The sequence below is a fragment of the Cheilinus undulatus genome, linkage group 4 (genome assembly GCF_018320785.1).
Source record: "Cheilinus undulatus linkage group 4, ASM1832078v1, whole genome shotgun sequence".
Classification (NCBI taxonomy): Eukaryota; Metazoa; Chordata; class Actinopteri; order Labriformes; family Labridae; genus Cheilinus; species Cheilinus undulatus.
Window position 1 is genome coordinate 43,057,171 of NC_054868.1, and position 16,083 is coordinate 43,073,253.

The 16,083-nt window shown below is 39.4% G+C and overlaps 1 protein-coding gene across 14 annotated transcripts in view; it reads left to right on the plus strand.

The window, feature by feature from the left end:
* The first annotated feature begins 4,985 nt into the window (after positions 1–4,985).
* sorbs2a (sorbin and SH3 domain containing 2a) overlaps positions 4,986–16,083 on the plus strand; it is a 76,994-nt gene continuing 65,896 nt past the window's right edge. For 5 of the 14 annotated variants that reach the window (XM_041785573.1, XM_041785581.1, XM_041785576.1 and 2 more), the window contains exon 1: positions 14,063–14,232. The gene's annotated coding sequence lies outside the window, so the exon portion shown is untranslated. Of the gene's footprint in view, positions 5,458–14,062; positions 14,233–16,083 lie in introns of those variants that run through there. The other 9 variants (XM_041785578.1, XM_041785584.1, XM_041785580.1 and 6 more) reach the window with 5 other exon arrangements.

The following is a 16,083-nucleotide window of genomic DNA, read 5'->3' on the forward strand; positions in this document are numbered from 1 at the left end:
ATTTTACTCCATTCTTCTTTGTAAAACTGCTAAAGCTCTGTTGGGTTGCACAAGGATTAGGCATGACCAGCCCTTTTCAAATCCAGCCACAAATGCTCTATTGGATAGAGGTCTGGTCTTTGACTTTGCCACTCCAGAACATTCACCTTGGTGTCTTTAAAACCATTGCTGTGTAGCTCCAATATTTTGGCTCATTGTCTAACTGGAAAATAAATCTTCTCCCAGCTGTAGGTCTCTTGCAGGCTGAATAAGAATGCCCTCCAGTGTTTTTTTTTTTTTCTATATTTTGCTGAATTAATTTTACCACCTATACAAGCCTTTCAGGGCTGCCGAGAAGCATCCCCACAGCATGATACTGCCACCAATGTGCTTCACAGTGGGGATGGTGATGTGCAATGTCAATTATAGCATCTTTTCTGATGGACAAAAAGCATAACCTGACACACCAGATGGATGTGTTTTACACATCCATCTGGGAAACCATTCATACACAGTGTTTGGGAAAGGGCAGAGCCTTTGAAAAAAAAAAAACTCTGAGGGTGACTGGATGAAGGTTCTGTCTGTCACATCTTCACAGGCCAATCAGAGCAACAAAACACGTGACGTAGCCACTACTGAAGGAGTAAACTCCATAGAAACCTACATGACGCAAACCACTGTGACTGTAGACATGTCAGTACACAACTTTTGAAAAAAAAAAAAAAAAACAACTCACTGCTGTTCTTTGTTCTCCTTTTGACAAAAAAATGTCATCAAGTTCAGATTAAACTGGCACTTTAGCATCCACGCTAATGTCTTTGGCCATAATTGCACCGGCCTCTTGTTGCTACTTCACGACTCTGCTGCGCCCCTCGTCGCTGATTGGTCCTGTCACTTTCTAATCGGGCCCAACGGTTCAGACGGGAGCTTTGCAAGATGGATTTGCCAGTGAGAATCACGGAAGCGGGCGTATCCATCTGTTTTGTAAGGTGATCCCCATTTCACTAATGTGAGACTACAAGCACCAACTGGCTGGACCTCTGTTGAGTTAGGTCAGTCACTTTAAAGGGGGTGAATATTTATGCACCAAAATTCACAAAACTTACAGTTCCTTACAAGAGCTTTATGCCAAAAAAGGACTTTATCTGCAGATGTTTACATGACAATGTACACATTCCCTTAGTGTTAATAAAGTGAAAGAGTCGCATCTTTGCTCTGTGACTGAATCCATATCAATTCAGTAGACCATTGCTAACAGCCCTCTAAAGGTTTTAAGAATTTATGAGCAAAGGGGCTTTTGCTTTCCCTGTCTCACTCCCAGATCTATCTCTGTGATGTGCACCAGGACTTCAAAATAAAGACAATAAATCGATAGATGGAATTTGTTCTCTGCTGGTTCATTTGTTATTCAAGCACAACAGAAATAAAACACAGGACCGAATAATCATGCCTTCTTCCCTTTAAACAAAATCTAAACAATGTGATTAATGTGGACAGGCCATGTTTTCTGCCATGGTCACAGGATACCTTAGCCAGGGCTGCCCTCCTGGTCTGTAAATAATTTAACAGCCTGGTGTGTGTGTGAGAGAATGGGGGAGACAGACAGACGGACGCAGAGGGGGAGAATTCCCCTAGTTAAGCCATCAGAAATCAGACATGGTTCAGTTGTTTGGCTTCACAAAGAAAAGGTGAAAACAATTATAGCTTTGTTGAAGCGAACACTTGAAAAGGGACAAACATTTCTTTTTGTCATTGAATCTGCAAATGACAAAGATTGCACATCAAAAATATCGGCTATGATATAAATGTTACATTCAAGCCAACACCATGCCAGAGCTGATGTCAATCAACACCTATCACTTTAACACCTCCAGGTCTTAACAGGATTTTAATGCCAAGAAAACATGTCAGCTCCTTGTCTACACTGAATAATTGGCATTTGGAAATGCCAAGTCACTAACTCAACATTTGCATTGTAGATACACCACATTGATAATAGCAGCAAAGTGCTGTGACTAATTCATTCAAGCACCCCACTGTGGGTCCTGGCTAAAATGCAGCCTGAAATGTTCATTACACAGCACAAAAGACAATTCATTTTTTCCACTAGTGATTCAAAAACACATCAGTAGTCACAGGCTACTGTGCCATTTAGTATAAAGTCCAATAAGTGTAGATATCCTTATTTAACCTACATACTTGACACGCTCAGTCAGCATTTCCTTGCACTCTTTTGTGAGCACAATGAAAACTTGCCTAGTTTGACCTATAAAGCAGGTTTACTTGAGGTTTCTCTTTCTTGCCAGTCTTTTTTTCACTGTTAATCCTATAGAGAGGTGTCACCAGGATTTCCAGCCCTCATGGGATGATATTACACGTTTATCCCTCTCATTTTGGACTGATACCATCTCCCTATTTCACGATTAACATACAGCATGTTTACTTGCAGTTAGAAAAAGTTGATTTATTGTGTTAGCCCAAAGATGATCGTTATAATAGATGTAAACATGTCAGCTAATTTGCCAAAGCAGGACTATCACACCTATCAAGCAGTTTAAGATCTGTTATTTCTTGCATGAAGGCCTGTCCAAAGAAAACGCAGGGTCCCTGAAAGGCCGAATGAACGGGCTCTTTGCAAATGTCCTTCAGTTTCAGCACATGCATGTTGGAGCAGTTGCCTTCACTAGCCTCTTTGCTGACATTTGCCTCCTCAGCCTGGCTCTTAGCTTTTGGAGCTGACTAAATAAAGCTCGTTAACATGTTATTTTGGGGGCCATATATCCAAGACTCTTTTCTTTCCTGTTCCGTTTTGGCATGACTATACAAAGCCTGACATTGCTGGCCTAAGTTCGAAAAAAATGTTCATTATTGCTTAAATTCTATAAGAGCAATGTTTTGAATGCTTGCATATACACCTCAATTAGACAACACTATATATCTACTTTTTAGCATTGATAGGGCCTTTCCCAATGTGTAAGCCCATACCATACCATTGGAGATATAGACTTTTTAACTATGCAATGATACCAAGTGTTCACATATAGTCTCTTCTTTTCAGCTTTATCTTGCATTTGTGGATGGCACCACAAACTGTGTTGACAGACAATATATTCTGGAAGTGTTCCTGAGCCCATGCAATGATTTCAGTACAGAATCATGCCTGTTTTAATGCAGTGCTGCCTGAGAACCTGAAGATCTACAAGCATCCAATATTGATCTGCAGTCTTGTACCTTGTGCACAGAGATTTCTGCAGATTCTTTGAAGCTTTTGATGATATTTTTTACTGTAGATGGTGGATATTCAATGTATTCCCAATTGCACATTGAGGAACACTTTTCTGAAATTGTTCCTCAGTTTTTAGACACAATTTTCCACAGATTGGCAAACCTCTGCGCAACACTGCCTCTGTCAAATGCTACTGCCCACATCCTGCACGGATCCTGACAACCACGTTAAATATTCAGAACAACAGACAGTGCATTTTATTAATTACCATGGTGGCAGTGTATCATCTCATCCAAATATGTTTCCTTGTGGGTGTGTTTCAACGAATTCCAGTTGTTTTCTGGCTCTGTATCTTACTGTTACTGTTACAAGCTCAGAGCAAATAGAACACATTCAACTTGGGTGTGATTTCATTCCCAGCTTCAGTATCCGACTTCCGAGGTAACTCGAACGCAGCAGAAGTCCATGAATGGTGCATCATTTTGGTATTTTATAGAAAATCTGTGCATATTTATGTTTTTTCATGGCACCAGACAGACAGACTATCTACCAGTTAGTAGTAAGATTAGCTGCAAAATGCTCCTCCATCTGTTTTTCATTAGTGCCAACATACTTTTCAAGTCTTTTGTTGCTCCATCCCTACTTTTTTTTAAAGATATCTTGGTGCTGTTAACTTCAAAATGTGCAAATATTTTTCATGAAATGGTAAAATATCTTAGTTTCAGCATCTGATATGTTTGTGAATGTCCTATTGTGAATAAAATATGGGAATAATGGATTTACAAATCATTGCATTCAGTTTTTATTTACATTCTACACAGTGTCCCAACTTTTCTGGAATTAGAATAATATGTCTTAAAGAAAAAAATAAAATACAATAGGAAAATACTAGTTTCAGTGCTCTTTCTACACCAGAGGCCCTGAGTTGACACCAGGGTTATAATAGTTTGGGATTTTTTATCAGTTTTTATTTTCATTTAATTTTTACTTTTAGTCTTACATTTCCTTTTGGTTTTCAATAGTTTATTTATTTATTTATTTATTTTCAAAAATACATTTTTGTTTCATTTATATTAGTTTTATTTATTTTTTTGGGCAATATGCGGTACCTGTCAGGGGCAAGTCCCACTCCCCAGTTTTTGTTTTATTTATTCAATTTTGACGTTTGTATACGGCTCATGACCTTAGTCTTCAATCAGATTGGACTTGAGTGTTCATGTCAGTCAGTATACTGCTTTTAAAGACTAAAAATGTTTTTTTTTTGTCCCTTATTTTATTTAATTTGAGTCAGTTCTGAACAGTTTTTTGCTTTCGGTTTTTTTGTTTTGTTTTGTATCTATACTCAAAATACAAACAAGGCCCATTTAACAGTTTGATGACAACATGATATGCTGCCAGGGAAGCACTTATTGATAGAAATTTTGGCATCTGAGCTGTAGCTTATTCCTAGCAGGGCCCTGTGAATCACTCTCTAAGCCTGCCTGTATTATTATCGTGTTCTAACCATTAGCACACAGTCCGTAGCCTGCACACAGTCAGCTGCTGATGTCTGAGGCCACTCTTTTGTGAGTGTACACTGCGGATATGAAGGTAAAGTGGCACTTCCCTGTTAGCAGTGAGCAGCAGCCACACAGGCCCGCTGTGCGTGTCCTCTGCGTGCACTGATTGAACCGCGGGCGTTGCCATGGCTACACGCATACCCAATGAGAAGCTCGCGGTCGACTGTTGCTGAATGAAAATACACAGAGGCCATTTTGCGCACGAAGCCGCGGCATCATTCAATAATAATAAAAACGGAAACGGGAGGCAGGTTCAGCCCATTTCTGGATGGAGGCGAGTGCTTAAGAGCCGGTGGAGTGGCTGCTGCTGGTGTTGTGGGACCGTGGTGCGACTGGTCAGAAAGCGGTAACTATTTCTGCCTCTGCCGCGTCGTTTCCCCCCCCCCCCCTCTGCCTTGGAGATTTGTGCCGTGAGGAAAAACAGGACAGGACAGCTTCACCGCATTGCTATTCGAGCCCCAGTGACCCCCCGAGAGAGGGAGTTGCCTTTAGTTAGCAGCGAACACCCGGCTACATCCATGCGAGTTCAAAAACAGGTGTACGGTTTCATCACACGGACGCAGTGCTAGCTTACGAGCCGTTGTAGCTCGCTAATTCTGCCCGCGTGAGGACTTCAGTCATTTCTCATGGACGAGGCTGTTTACCTGACGACATGTTGCGGAATTAGTCGAGGAAAACGGCTGTAGTTTAACGGTAGGTACAACACTTCAGTGCTGTCAAGAAGTCTATCATCTTTCCCTCCTTTTATAGAGTGCGGCTTATCTGTAACCTGGTGCTGTTTGAAGAGGTAAACATGCTATTTTGAGTGTTTTAAGTGCCTTACAAGCAACAACGACTCCACAGTTGTAATAAACGTGACCAGGGGCAAATGAATCAGCTCATCCCGGATGCGGTGAGGTCGCCAGTAAAGTGCATACCAGTGGATTGATGTTTCCAGTGCATTAAAGGGAAGATGCGGTCAGGGCATGGGGCATGTTAAAGACTCAGACCACAAGCCTTTAAGCTGTGGAAATAAAAGGAAAAGAAATGTTACTTAACAGCAATAGCAGCATGACGGACAAAAACAAACGGGCTGTAATAAGCAGGAATTCACATATCCATGTTTAACCTACATCCTAAATACTGAGGATAATCCCTATTGTTTGAGTAAACTTCAGCTCTCCACTGTACAATTATGATACGCAGCATGGTTTGTTGGGCTTTATCTTTACTAGTAAGAGTGTGTAAGAGTTGTTGTCATGATAAAATCACTAATAATAAGGCTCTTGCCTCAAAGAAGCACTGTTGAGTCAATACAGAGGTTAATTTTCTCCTCGTTTTTTCCACCATGTTTGTACATCCACCTGCTAATAAAGGCAGTCAGCCTCTTATGAAGAGCTTCAAGAGTGCCACTGCAGCTGTGTATTTTCTTTGATTTAAAGATAGATCCTCCACTATTTCACAGATGTGTTTGTCTCCAGTGTAACAGAGAGCAGCAAGGAGTAGTCAGCCCATGTCTTGCTGTGCTACTATCTACTAGAGAGATGATGTAATGAAGGAAAAACAGCCAGCAGCAATGGATGGATGGTATCAGTAAGAGCCATTTGAATTGGAAAACTGGAAGAGTGGGGAGGTGCCTGGGATGCACAAAGTGTAACATTATCTCTCCGGGAACCTCATACCACTCCCACGCTGACCTACCTGGCCTGTGTGCTAGTAGGTTTTACTGGACTGTATCTTTGATGTAGTATTTCTGACGGCATGCTTGTGTCTTGGGGGAGGAAAAGGAAACGGCAGGATGCAATATGACGAGCAACAGTTGGCTGCTATCTGTCTCAAGAGGGGCTGCTACTCCAATAAACAGCCTCTCACTTAGGCTTAAATATACACTCTTAACAGGCGATCATAGCTTTTTGACTTGATTGATTGCCAATGAGGGAGAAAGTATGTCTCTATTAGCATTAACTCAGTTGCACCTGCCAGTTCTGAGTTACTAAAAGAGACTGCATGTTTGTGTGTGTGTGTGTGTGTGTGTGAGAGAGATGGGAAAGGGGATCGAGGCAGGCCCATCAGGGAATAGGAGAATGTGATACACTCTCTTCTGAAAGTACAGAATGTAACAAGGGGATTAATGTCATTTTTGCCTTCTTTCTGTATATTTATCACTTTTTAAACAAACACAATGTTCTTATAATTCTTACTTCCTTGTGTTGGTTTCCTCTTATTTTCTCATTGCCCCTCTGCTGTGTTTCCCTCCTTTGTCTTCCTCTCGCTGCCCTTCTTCAGAGGCTGATGTCATGGCTCAAGTGGTGTGTGCCTAATTCTTAGTCTCTGATAATAGAGGCTGCCTGCAGCTCGCTCCTGAGGCTTTTTCAATGATCCAGCATTTTGATGATGCTGACTTTTTACTGCTGAGCCATTCTCTCTTTTATGAAGTATTGATTTGCTGTCAACAGACAATCTTTGATTGGGATCGTCAGTGATTCATGGTCAGTTTTAGCGGGGGACACCACAACAGTGTTGAACGTTTTTATCATTGATCATGGGACAATTAAGAACGCCGCTACCAATGTAGATGTAACTGTCTACATCAGTGGTTCTCAACCTTGGGGTCGGGACCCCCTTTGGGGTCGCAAGACACAAAGAGGGGGTCTCCAGATTCCCTTAAAAAAATGAATATTTTTTTTAATTCCACTGTTGTCACTTTACACAAATTTTGCCAAATTTGAACCAGTTTTCATCATTTTTTCACAAATTTTAACAGTTTTGCCATTTCACACTTTTTTTTTGCCATTTTAAACCCTATCAATCACTTTTGTCTGCCTGTTTTTGCCACTTCTAAACCAATTCTTGCCACATAAGCCAAGTGTTGCCTCTGTTGACCCATTATTGCCACTATTAATCCCCATTTTACCACTTTTTATGCTCAGTTTTTCCCATTTCAACCACATTTTAGTATCTAATATGCCCATTTTTGCCGGTTTGACCAATTTCTGCCAATTTCTGCCTATTTTTTTCTTTCTCAGTTAGTACTCGTTTGCTAGTTTATATTGATTTCCTTCCCATTTCACCAGATTTCCACCCAATTTTTCCAATGTAAAGCCTTTTCAGCCACTTTCTAATTTGATTTTACCACTATTTTTGCCACTGTAACCCATTTTTGCCTGTTTTTGGTTATTTTTTGCCACTTCTAACCCATTTCTGCTACTTTTAAGATCCAATTTCACCACCTTTTCCATCATTTTTTGCCATAATTAACTCATTTTTTTTTTTCAAATTTTAACCCATTTTTATTCTGTTTTTTTTTTTTTTTTTTTACAAAATAGATTTACATTTTTAAGAAGGCTATATACTACACAATTGATTTAAAAGAGATTTATTTCACTGAAAGAGTTTCTATTTTTTCAGGTTTAGTATAAAATAAGGATATCACAGTTTAACTTTATAGTGGACTAGGATGTTGCTGACCTCCTTGGGCCCCCATAAAGCCCTCCCCTTTACCCCCCCTTGTCTCCACATGACTGTTCTTGAATGTGCATGGCTGTGTTCAACCTTGAGAACCCCTGGTCTACATGATGGTACAGTGAAGCTCAGTACTGTTTTACATAATTTTTGAAAGTGGGGATTATTGACATCTTAAGTATTATATCACAGTTTTGACACTGTTATAGTTGCAATTACTGGCAATAAAACAGGAGGATTAGCCTTTTGTTCCGCATACTGGATTTTAAAAACTTTCCCAGTGCTACATTTGCATATTAAGGAAGAACTTGCTGGAGCTAGAGAGGGTAAAAAATGCATATTGTTATAAATTAATTGGATATTAATTTTTGCACTTAAGAGTTAAAAATGTCTTTCTGATGAAGTCGACTTGTTGAGGTTAAGTTTTCACAACTATTTGAAGTGCAAACCATTAATTAGGGATGCACAGATTCATTGGTCTAGCATTAATATTAGCCAGTATTAATCTGTTGACAGTCATCTACTATTTTTATAAAATGTGGCGTGAATAGATATGTTGATCTGTTGTGCAAATTGAATGCTGACATCCTGTTCTGCTTATTCCAATTAGAGTTTTTTTTTCATTAGGCTGAGGACGTCACCTGATGGACAAACTGATCTGTATTTATGCTCAAACATGAAAGAAAATGTTAGTACAGTGGGAGTCTTTTACCAAAAGAAGTAGTTAAAAATTAGTATCAGCATAAGTCAAATAGTTATTTTAGACATCATTATCAGCCTTAGTTTTCACAATTGATGCATAAATATCTTATGAGGAAATGTAATAATATGGACAAGAAAGGGAAGAATGATTTGACTGACTTGTACATTTTAACTTAGACCCATCCTTTCCATGTCAGTATCCTTATCATTTCCTCATGTATCATATACTAGAATACTATTTCAATATAATGTAAGATCAATTTGAGTAGACATAAGAACACATACTATTGCAGCAGAGTGAAAAGCTTAATAAACAAAAGCCATGATTAGTCCAGGGTCCAGTCAGACATGCTGTAAACCAATTAGCAACACAAAACAGAGGAATTAAGTAGTCTGTCTTGCTAAGCTGGGATAAAGTGTAGGATCTCCATGTTGGGTACAGTGATAGGTCAGTCTGTTGGGCTTAATGGTTTTTGACAAGTGTTGGCTGCACAGTGCAAGCAGACTCTTAATGTTTAGGATGTAGAATGGAACTAGAGATGTACTGATTGTGATTGTCAGGGTCTTTACAGATACCAGTTTTTATGATAAGCTGATTGCAAATACTGACAATACTGTTTTTTGTTGGTTTGTTGTTCAGATTATTTTTGGCATTATTATGCCTTTATTCAGTTGGAAACAGGGATAAGAGAGTGGGGTAGAGACACGCAGGAAAGTAGCCCGGACTACAACCTGGGCCAACCATGTACATGGGGCGTGCTTTAACCACTAGGCCATCTGCACCCTGACACAGTAGTTTTTCATCACTTCTTTTGGTGCAATTTAGCCCTGACTGTAACTTTGTTGACACATTTCTCTTTCCTTATTTATCTGCACCACTTTTTTAGCTGTTGTTTGCTGTGATGGTGGCTTTTACACTGTCTTGACAAACTCCATGGGTATGCCGAAGCCGTCTTCTCTAATAAACACTAATGTGAGCATATCTACAGTCTGGAAATCGTTCCTTTAGTCAGGTTAAGAATCAGTCAGCCTTGGACAAAGGACTGTGAAAGCACTGCTTGACAACTAAACCTGACTTTTGCACGTTTTACAAATTATTAATGGGGTTTAATGATTATTTAAGGGTTTGATGATTACTTATTGAGCTAAGTGGTAATTGTTTTGATTGTTTAGGTAATTTCTATTCTTTTTTATAAATGATTAATGGCTGATGCTGCTAAAGGCAGCCTTACACCTAAAGACTTTTCCTCCGATTTCAAAGTCGCAGACAAAATTCCAAAGTCGGAGTAAAATCCTGGTGGTCTTGCCGAGTCACTGCTCATTCCCGTTGCCTTTCTTCAGTCTTGGCGTTATGACAATATATATTAGGGCTGGGCGATATCTTGAGATTTTAATTAATATCAATATATTTCTCTACAAGACTATTTTCTATTAGTCTATTTAGCATAAATGACCTGAAATTTCTACATTAGATGTTAAAACAGGATTTGCTGCATCAAAACATGGATGATATTAGCTTCTAGTTCTTCTCCTCTGCACTGTCTCTCACTCAAAAGCAGCAGCAGCACTTTTGCATGGTCTCTGTTTAACACTAACTTATGAATATACTTTTCCTTTTTTGATCCGTCCCCAGGTTTAAGTGTTTTCCAGTAAGTGACACTTACTAATGTGTACATGCACAGCTCTTCTGCTTTTTATAACCCATCACTTACTTAACTGGGAATGGCAGGGCCTTGCAGAAGCTGATAATGAATTAGGTGTTGAAACTGTACGGGTGAGACCATGTCGACGCGGCCACTGTAGTCCAGAGTGGCTCATAGGTCAAAGTGTCTGTGCGCTTGAGTGTGAGTGTGTGTCAGTCGCTATAAAAATAGTTTGTGCTGGTACTTTAATGAGATCATTCCTAAGCTGCTGCTGTGTCATGTTGGGGTAAATTGTTTTTATAAATCATGCATTTACATTCAAAACGTGATAGGAGATTCTCGTCAGAGATTTCATGCACGAGTGTGTGATCCAGAGCTGTGAAATTACATCCACCAAAGTCAGAGAGTTTGTTCAGATGTTGCTGGGGATTCTCTGTAAAGCCTCTTGTAGGTTAAAGGATTTAGTCTGAAGTAAATAGATAACAATCACATCTAAACTCTGGTGCTGTGGCCCTTCATTACTTTATTGGTCTCCTGATACTTTTCTGATTCAGACCAAGAGGTTACGTCATTAGCACCTGTCAGTTGTTAGCTTTTCACCATACCTCCATGATCCTTGGCACATTGCCGGAAATTTCTGAGGCCCAGCTGCTGTTTGATCAAGTCTGCTGACACACCAATCACAGTAATGGGACTGTAAAAGTCTGGAGCTTGCCTTGGGTTTTTAAAGGAGGGACATTTCCTCCATCGCTACAGGACTGCTTCTTATCATTAGGGCCAGATCGATACAGAATGGATTTATACTTAACCTCCATTTCTTTGGCACAGTGACAGTGGGCACCAAGAACTTAACCATGACAGGTAAACTTGGTCCAGCCATGTTTGTATTGTTTTGATACGTGCTGGAGTCAGTATGTGAGTTTATTGTTGAATTCTAGTAGATATATGCCTAAGATACCTTGTGTTGTGGAAGAAACTTATATTTACCATTCAGGCTGCTCAATAAAGAATTGATAAATTCAGCTATCAATGTAATAGATCATGAGTTGATAATCATTTAATATGGTGAATCCAGACCCATTTTATGTGTCTTCTTCTTGATCATCTTCATTCCTTAGATTTAAAAATGTAAGGACTAAGTTTGGATTTTTTTTTTTGTTAACTTTAAAGTGTATTTTAAGGACAACAGTTTTGAACTGCATTTATATATCAGTATCAACATTGATATCAGCTAAAATGAATTGGATGTCTGCAAAAATCTGATATTCTGCATCCCTACCTTTTAGTATTCTTCTTTTATAAGGATTTGCTGCATTGTTGAATCTGTAATGATATAGCCTCTGAGTGCAGCAGTCAAACAAAGACTATAGGAATGTCGGAGACTGCTGCTAGCTTGGCTTTCTGAGCCTAGATTGTTGTTGGTTTAAGATTTCTCAAACACTGATCCCTCCTGTAGATGTATCAGTCTTAGAATTATCCTCAGAGTCCCCTCCTCACAAAAACAGATGTGTCAAGTGAGTAGCCTAACCCTAACCCTAACCCTGCTGCATGATTAATCTAATTGTAATTGCAGGTGTGATTTCAGACTGAGAAATTCCATAATAGTACTTAAAAGGTTTTATAAAAATGCTTGCAAAAATGCCTCTAAGTTTACAGTAGTGCCACTGCATGTAACTTTGTAGAAGCACCTTATTTCCAAAAAGGAAAATAATATACATTTTGAAAAATATTGTTATTTTGAAAGCGGTACTGTAAAGACATAAGTTTTTTATTTGTTTATGCTAATGAATATTTGTATGTTTTTAGTTGAGAAATGCACTTTTCAAAACTATCATTATTCTCTGCATTTTCCTTGATAACCAAGCCAGTGGATTCATGATACTAATATATAGCAGATGCTACCATCATGTTAATTAGATGTAACAGATAAACACAGCTAACTGATCTCTGTTCATGCCACATTATTTGCCGATGCCAGATGATGTTGATGTTTTACCAATGCATCAGTGGATGCCTGAAGGAAACCTTTTGGTTTGAAATATTTGACATTTGGGCGACAGCTGGCTTTATTGGAAAACTTTGATGATGGTTAACTCCACAGGTAAACATGATTATTAAATAGATTCAGTGTGGCTCTGAGCTGAAACAGTTAAGGAATAATTAAACATCCTTATCTGATTGGACTATCAATTCTTGAGTCTTGTAAGGACACTGACTGATGTTAAACGTATTCTGTGTTAGTTATGACCTTTGGGTGATTTCCCCGCTGCTTCATCAAAGCAAGTTAAAATTAGGCAGAGGAAAAATAGAGGAGGCAACGCGGCTTGATGTAGAAGTCATAGTTTGAATTTAGACTGTTGTTTTGGCTATTTGTTTTGAAGGAAAAAGAAGTCACCACTCAGCAATCTTATCAGCATTCGCTTGCCGCTAATGGAACCACATTACCATACATTAATGGATTTCCTTTTTAGCAAGTGCTGAACTTTCCTTGAACCACAATACGCATTAATTTGTTAGTCGCTGATTTTTGTGCCTGTGTTGTTTATTGACAAATAAGGGTGCGAATGAAGGAGGTGGAAGCGATCCAAATAGCATATTGCACGGTAGCTGCCTGCTCGGTTTTAGGTATCCAGGCTCTAAATATGAGATGCTAATAGCAGTAGTTACATCATCATTCTGGGAATAGCAGGGAGTCTGGGGTCTAGAGGTGCTTCTGGCTGACCCCAATGCTGTGTATATTCAGCCTGTGAAGGGTGTGTGTGTGGTCATCTCCAAATATACATTCCCATATGGATTACACAGCAGTAAGATTATTAATGACACAGGTGAGTGGACACAAAATTAGTCCGTATATATTTACAACCTTGACCACACACGGTTTATTTGGGATACAAAGAAAAATGCTGCTGGGTGGGTGAGCCTCTCTTTGTGCATGTGTGTCTACATCTCTGAGCCGGCCGTCTTCACAGGCAATCAATGTGTCAGCAACATGGAGTGAGAGAAAATCTCATGTGAGAACAATTTGACACTCCTGTCAGTTTCTGTGTGGAGGGGTCTACTTTACATAGCCTCACGCTGACGACATGGGTCGCCGTGTGACATTAAAGCCAGGCGGAGAGAGGGATATCTTGCATAACGTGTCAGAGGTGTTCCTACCTGATGAATTTAAACCTCAGAATGGCAACGTGTGTACGTCTGCGTTTGCTTTGAACAGCATAAAATATGCATTTTCATGTTGTCAGCTGTGCATGAATATGCGTGCACATACTGTGTGGTAGGCATGCATGCAAACGTGTGATAAAATAGAGATAGTCAGCCCTGTCACTTAGCCCCCACCCATCCACACTGGGGGGTAACTTTCCAGTCTCATAGACGAGCATGCCTGAGTCTGAAAATAGCCGTATCTGATCACTGCTTCACCCAAACAGGGAACTCTCTTTCCCTGTTTGTCACTCCCTCTCCCTGGCTCTCTAACTTTCTCCCCGTTCTGTTGTCTCTGTGCTTCTCAGGCATTGAAGCGGGTAAGATCTGGGAATAAAAACTTAACTGGAAGGAGAGACTAATCTAAGCGAGGGAAGAGAAAGACAAAACAAATCAGATAATAAGAAGAGAAAAGGGGAGGGCTCACAGCTCACCTGTACCTGACTCTTAGGAAGTCTCCAGTCTGTTGGTTTTTATGACGGTAAGAGTTAAATTTTCTCTGCTTGATGGACTGTTGCACCTGCGCTCTGCAGGCTCAGAGGTCAGGTTTTAGGGTTAAATGTCAGAAAAGATAATTAGACTGCATGGCTGCATTTCATCAGTTAAAAATTAGTTTGTTTGCCAAAACACAGCATGACTCGATTCATTCAGCTTCAGTGTTTTTGAATTTACTGAAGATTAGCACATTTATACTGGCTCTTCGACGTTTCTAATTTTTACAGTGTTTCGTTACGTGTGCCGCTGATTTTATTTTCACGAATGTCTCACCATGAGTATATTGGTCCTTTAAATGGAATGCAAATTAAAAGATCTGAATAGATTTTACAAGAAAAACACCAAAAGGGAATTGTATTCATTTGTTCTGCCAAACCCTAAATTATAGACCAAGAGTAGAATTTCTGTCTTTTGTGACAGTGGACAGGGGAAATAGTGTCAAATAAAACTGTGGCTGCCACCGCGGTCACCTCTGAAATAGCATCAAGAGCATACTTATGGTTCAAACATCTTTTATACAACAATTTTAAAGAAATGATTTCAGGAGGAAGGATAAAATTGTGTTAATGATATTATTCAGAAGGTGTTGAGTTAAATGTTATTATACATACAAGGTAAATCACCTGTTAAAGTGAATATATTTCTTGTTTTTTGATCATCTAAATATACATAATCAGGAATTTCCTTTACATTTCTCTTCACCTCCTACCTTCCCAAAAATTTTGACCCAGAATCTCACTTTTTTCCCCTCTGTGCCTTTTGCATACTTCCATCTCCTGTTACACACCTTTTTTATGGTCTCCTATTTCCCTCTCAACAAAAGCCATGCACCAATCCCTCCATTAGACCAGTCTCAGAGGTGTTGTGGAATGTCACCTTGACCCCCCTGGGTGCACAGTGAGGGGAGGTTCCCAGCCGTAACACGGGTCCGCTTAGTTCTCTTTCTCCTGGGCTGAACATGTAGAGGACTTTTTTTCATGTAAACAATATAAGCACCCAATTTCCAGTGGTTATTGTTATATTTTTTAATACAAATGTAGGATTTTAGTTACTAAAGCTGTTTGCAAAACTCGAAGCTCTTGTGCAGCCTCCCGTTAAGACCTAAGCTGTGATATTCTGAACAATGATGGTCTAAATGCTCTGTGATGGGTGTTGGAGAGGTACCAAAGTATTTACGTTTTAAGTGTAGAACATTATGTCTAAAAGACAAGGATAAGCATTATGCATATAAGAAAGTTTATAGTTTTCTTGTTTTGATTTCTTCTGCTTAAAAACCTGTACTGCCTTGTCCCTATCACACTGTTTTCCTTCCTCTTCCTCATTCCTTGCTGATACTAGGTATTTGTTTTAAAGCTGCTGAGCAAAAGGACAAAGACATAGATAAACGGAGAGATAAACTCAAAGTTTCCCTCATAGAAAAGCAGCCAACACTGTGCTCTCAATTTACACTTTAACCATCACAACAATATGTAAATTTTATCATCCTTTCACAAATTATAGAGTGGGTATCAGTGTTATGCTGGGTTCTATTTACATAGACACAGCCAAAATAAGTAGGAGTTGTTTTGGAAGCTGATTGCAGTATTTTTATGGTCATCATGGAAATAAAAACAGTACGCAAGCCAAAATAAACAGAGTTGTTCAGGGTGGTCTTAAAATGTCTGAGATGTACTATTGATGTGTAAACTGCCTCAAAATCTCAATGATTTACAACTGAACAGCCTAAGATGACCATATTCTGATTTAAAGGTTAGTGATCTGAAACCCTTCATACTGTGTTTCAAGGCGGGTTTATGGAGTTAAACCACCTTTCTAGATAGGTAAAACTTTCTGATAC